At 34.1% G+C, this 6,124-nt stretch overlaps 1 long non-coding RNA gene across 1 annotated transcript; it reads left to right on the forward strand.

Moving 5' to 3' along the window:
* The first annotated feature begins 688 nt into the window (after positions 1-688).
* Positions 689-2,010, forward strand: LOC135736231 (uncharacterized). Its single transcript, XR_010527867.2, has 3 exons — positions 689-1,077; positions 1,176-1,307; positions 1,391-2,010. It is a non-coding gene; the product is annotated as an uncharacterized lncRNA (long non-coding RNA).
* Positions 2,011-6,124: the final 4,114 nt, after the last annotated feature.

Consider the following 6,124-nt stretch of genomic DNA (forward strand, 5'->3'; position numbering starts at 1 on the left):
TGGCCTTTGGAAACGTTTTTAGAGGAGATAGTGTAGGGCACAATAGCCTACGCTTTTTTCTGTAATGACATTTTTTTCCCTTACATTACTTTTACTTTTATACTTTAAGTAGTTTTGAAACCAGTACTTTTTCACTTTTACTTGAGTAAAAAGCTTAAGTTGATACTTCAACTTCTACAAAAGTCTTTTTAAACCCTAGTATCTATACTTCTACTTGAGTAATGAATATGAATACTTTTGACACCACTGATGGGAGGGATTGCATCTGCATGAAAATGGATAACGTACAGTCCTCAGTTTATTTACTTCTGATATTTTAACAGTGATAAAAAAATTAAATGTACGCATTTACTAGAGTAGCAATTTCCAAAAACAACTCTTTTCTTTAAAATATATGCTCGAAGTTGCTGTACACTTGCAGTAACACTTTCAGTTTTAGTAGTATAAAGTATTTATACCTCTTTGTCACGTGCTGTTGCCATGGTAAATCATAATATCTGAGCTCCATTGATGATGGCTTTTCATTGTGGCTGTGCACGCGCTTAACTCAGAGTCAATCTACTCAGAGTCGATTGAACTAACTCAGATCAGCTGTTCTGTAACCGAAAACTCAGAGTTTCCTATCTCAGAGTAAGTCAACTCAGAGTTCAAGTTTAAACTCAGAGTTGGTTGAACCTCCTTATTGAAACGGGCCCCTGCTAAACTGTTACCGGTATAATTTTTTCTCATGATCAAACTCAAGAAACTCTAAGTACAGATGATTTGTTGAAAGTTATATGTATTTTACTGTTGTATTTACTTGAAGCTTTCTTAGATTTTGAAACGAAGTAAACACGTAATGTGTGTTGCTAATGTTGGGCCATGTAATATGTAATACATTAACGTTTTAATGAATAGTCTAACGATTTATAGTCGTTGTACTCTATTGTTATAATATGTCTTTTTGACTGAATACATGTTTGTTTTATTTGTCTATATCCTAGATTCGCAGCTGGACACATCCTTCTACACTGTATGCAAACATGCAACATCATTACACACAGTACAAGGAGTCAGACTGGCATATGAGGAGCAAAGGTGTGTAACACATATGATGTATTTAGCTAGTAAAACCACTACCAGTCTTAAATGAATAACTGATGATGACAAAGTTTTTTTCCTCTGCATAAACATAGGAACCCAGGCAGTAGCATCGTTTCACAATGTTTCCATCACCATCATCAGTGGATGCCTTTGCCGTCCGTAGCCTGAGATTTTAGATCTGCAGCAAAAAACTTGATTTTCCCATTTATTGGAATGCTGTGCAGGTATTTAAGTATTTTAGTAACTGTGTTAAATAAAGTAGTATTTACTTTTACAATAAATGTATTGCTTGTTTATATTTTTACAGGTTGTACCTTTCAGCCATCCATTACAATGTCAGCAAGCCGTAACAAAAGCAGGAGAGGGAAAGTACAAGGCTATGTTCCCAAAACACACAAGTGTCATACTGTAAGCAGTAATGTTTTATTTCAAATACATTCATAATTAAAAACTTAATGTATGAAGCAGGGAAATAAATGATCAAAACAAAAGATTTATTGACTGCAATATTTGTACAGTTATGTGGATGATGTGATCAGGCTTGTGTTTGATGAGGTTTTTGAAGATAAGCTGTAGGAAACCCCGATTCCAATGGACCTGGCATCACAGTTTGAGAGACCTTCAAAGGAAGACGTGATTGCATGCCATCTTCAGTGCAGGGGTCGTCGAAAGCCAAAATTGTGACCGATCTGATCAGGAAGCTCCAAGCATATCTGGAGAACAACACACGACAGGATGATAACCTTATAGTGTCGTCTTAAATAGCACCAGCTGACAAAGCTTTGATATGCCATTTATCTGAATAGATAGCTGTAAGAAATTAATTGAACAATTTTTGAAAGAAGAGCACAATATGGTTACTAAAGTATGTTTATTTGTATATTATTTAACATTTAAATATATATTTGTAATAAATAAATAAAAACTTTGGACTGACTACTATATTTTCTTTAAAGTTACATCTTTTGTTCTTTTGGGTACTTTGTTACTATAATGATACTTAAGTGTTATTGGTTTAAAAATGTAATAAAACTTACTCTAGTCCTGCAACTCAAAGGCTTATAGTCGGTACAATAAATGTTCTGTGTGTAGGGATTTAGACAATTTGTGCAAAACCTGGATGATGAATCACGCAGGTAAGAGGCCCTGAAACCTGTTGTATTCTCCTTAAAACCTAATAAGTAAAAACATAGCACTTATAAGTAAGCAGTCTTTCATAATAAAGTTTACCATAGTGAAATAATGTAGAACATTCATTTCAATTAATACTTTCTTTGTGCTATATTTGGTGTTTCCATGTAGTTTGCACAGTAATATAGTATGTAAGCAGTCTTTTATAATAAAGTTTACTATAGTCAAATAATGTAGAAATTACCAAGTGAAATCTTTTTATAATCATTTCAACGAATACTTTATATGTGCTACATTTGGTGTTTCCATATAGTTTGCACAGTGATATAGTAAGCAGTCTTTTATAATAAAGCAGCGATGGCGGGGTCAAGCCAAAAAGGGCACAAATCTTGAGACCACTTGGTGGCGCTGCACCGAAACAATAGATGGTGCCTCGGGTCATGACTGTGATGACACCCACCAAATTTGATATACATATGATTAACCAATATTAAGATATAGCCTCAAATGACTTGACCACTGGGGGCACTGCACCAAACAATAGATGGTGCCTCGGGTCATGATTGTGATGACACCCACCAAATTTGATATACATATGATTAACCAATATTAAGATATAGCCTCAAATGACTTGACCACTGGGGGCACTGCACCAAAACAATAGATGGTGCCTCAGGTCATGATTGTAATGACACCCACCAAATATGGTGTACACACAATAAAGCGATCTGGAGATAAAGCCTCAAAACTCTTAACCACTAGGGGGCACTGAAAAGTTTACAAGGGCAAAATGTTGCTGATGAAATAGGTGGCGCTGTAACAAAACATTCAATGCACCCTCAATTTACATTTACAAGTTATTAAACATTCACCTATTCATACAGTGTCAGCCATGCGAGAGCCATCCAGCTCATCGGGAGCAGTTGGGGTGTAGATGTCTCGCTCAAAGATACCTCAACACTTGGTCAGGTGGAGCTGGGGTTTGAACCACCAACCTTCCGATTTGTAGACAACCTACACTAACCACTGAACCACTGGAAATACGCAAATCAATATGCAAAACTTTTGCAAATATAGCCTCAAATCCATTTCGGCGTGCTCGCCATCATATTTGTTGATGCGCTATACAATAACTGACTGGTCTATCAAAATCTTTTTATGACTTTTTGTCTAGAGTCTAGATTGTGTGTACCAAATCCAAGCCAATCAAACAAACGCTGTAGGAAGAGTTTGAAAAGTTGGTATGCTTTGTAATTGAAAATGGCAAAAAGTTTTGGTATCGTTTGACTCGGCATGCCTCAAGGAATCTAACAATAACAATTACATGATTTTAGACTCAATTTTGCAGTATATACAGATGTGGCCTTTAAAAACGCGCGTTTTCTCCCGCGGCATTCGCCAAATCGTCTCGCGGAGTCACGCAGAATTCTGCAAGTGTTTTCGGGGGGGCTACTTTCCCTTTTCCCTTAATGTGTTTCGCTTCACAGAAAATCCACCAGGTGGCGCATAAAAAACTACATTTTTATATGCGTTGTCATTGCGGTTGTTTCCAGAAGTTAATAAGGGCATTGCTGAATATTTAATATTTCTATTAAAACAGCAAAGTGACGTCAACCCCTTCTTGCCAGCATAACAGCGCATACATATATTAAGATGACTGTACGTGCAATGGGCATTTATACTAAGTGCAACAAAGAATTTAGTGTGAGCCTAATACCCTTAACTCTATTTACAATGAATATCTTAATTATTTGTGTTGTCGAATTTTGACACCGTTTCATTGTTTGTTTATAATATTAATAATTATGTCCGTTTTTCTAAAAGTATTAATATTTTAAAGAGATTCATGTGGTATAAAAATACATGTTTTAAAGTTAAAAATGTTGTAAAAATATATTAGTATTATTGTTCTTAATATATTAAGAACAATAATATGACACATGTATATTGCGCTAAAATGATATACATATGGACAGAGGAATTCTTCTCAACCACCACCAATAAAGTTAAAAAAATATTCTTTAGAAAAATAGCGTTTAAACCCACGCAGAGCGAAAAAGAAAACATGGGCCTATGCTTACATACTGTACAGTGGGCATATGATATCTTTATTTAGTTTTACATATTTAAAACTTTAATAATACCTTTCTTGCGCATATAGGCAGTCAGTGTTATGATTTTTTTTAATCCTTTCAGCCGTTATTCATAACAATAAACAGATTTCCTTATTGAAAGAAAAACGTAGAAAATGTTATTATGGGTATAGTTGATGCAAATAAAGTGTGCAGTATACAAAAAATGCAAACAAATTATTTCTAAAAGTGGCAAGATTTTAAAAAGATAAAGGTGGTATAAAGAAAGACATGAGAAAAGTAGAGGTATGCAAAAGAGCACAGTTTAGTTATTGTTAATTAAAGCGGTTTTATACACCTTTGTTTGAATTGACAAGCATTTATTTATTCGCCACTTTCAACACATTTTGTGATTCATTTACTGATTTATTACAGAAAATTGTTGTCAGAAGCAACGCTATTGTACAAAGCATATTTATATGTATGTTTTAAAGTTAAAAATGTTGTAAAAAATATATTAGTATTCTTTAATTTAAGAATAACAATATGATACATTTATATTGCGCTAAAATGCAATATACATTATTCTGCAATATCAATTATTCTCAACCACCACCAATAAAGTTTAAACATTATTCTTTAGAAAAAAACGGCGTTTAAACCCGTGTTGCGTGGAGCGAACAAGAAAACATATGCTTACATGCTTATTATTCGGCATATGATATCTTTTTTATTTAGTTTTAAAAGTGGCAAAAAGTTCTTAAAATCTAATGAATACTGGTTTTGTAAAATGTAGCTATATAACTGCAGATGCGTGCGTGGGATCCGGGCAGGTATCATTTTCCTCCAGACCTTGACGCATGGTCGCGGGAAGGCGAGAAATATATATTTTTTTAGGTTAAAATACTTTGCACAATTGATATATTACTTATGAATATTTTAGGAAATTATTTTTGACACACGTAGGTTATTACGTGTATTTTGGATTTTAATTTCATTACTGTGCCTATCCGTGGCCTCATCCGAGCGCACTTTCTCCGCCTTGCATCTTTTGAAGACATTGGTATGCAGCACCATGACCCAGAAAAGACTCACACACCTTTCCCTGATGCATGCCCACACAGAAATACTGAACTCCCTGGATATTAGTCCTCTAGCTCATGAGAGACTTTGGAATCTCTATTATACAACCGGCGCAATTCGCGAGGCGAGTTTTTTCTGTTCGAGTAAAGAGCGCGTTGATAATATGCGTATTAACGGAATGACAACGCGGGTTTGTTTATTACATGGATGCGCAGCAGCACAAAAACGCTTTTTAATATGAAAAATTAAAGGATTAAAATGTAACAGATTATTATTGAGTCTCTTGGACATAAATGATGACCAATTATGAGACGTTAGAAGGCGCAAAGAGCTGCTTCATCTGTAGCTAAGTAAATAAATGCTTTGCTTTAAACAAATGCATCTACTTTTAAATGTTTTTTTTTAAATGCTACCCAACGGATTTATTGTATATAATGACTCTGCACCTGTAGATATGGTGAGATGAGAAAACATTTTAAGTAATGCTTTAAAAAAAAACATTTCGCTGTCCAAGTGCTGAAATGGCTCTCCACACGTTTGTAAATTCTTTATCTTTTGTTTGTAACAAATAAAGTATTTTTACAGTACAAACCTTATATAAAGCCTATTCTAAAAATGTAATTATACACCATGTTTTTCTTTATAAAAGTATACAATATCAGAACTAAACCCATTATTATTTTTGTTCAAATTATGAATTATTTATATGTTTAAAAAAGACAGTAATAGTACTATTTAGTAAAAAAAGATCTATA

The sequence above is a fragment of the Paramisgurnus dabryanus genome, chromosome 2 (assembly GCF_030506205.2).
Source record: "Paramisgurnus dabryanus chromosome 2, PD_genome_1.1, whole genome shotgun sequence".
Lineage (NCBI taxonomy): Eukaryota > Metazoa > Chordata > Actinopteri > Cypriniformes > Cobitidae > Paramisgurnus > Paramisgurnus dabryanus.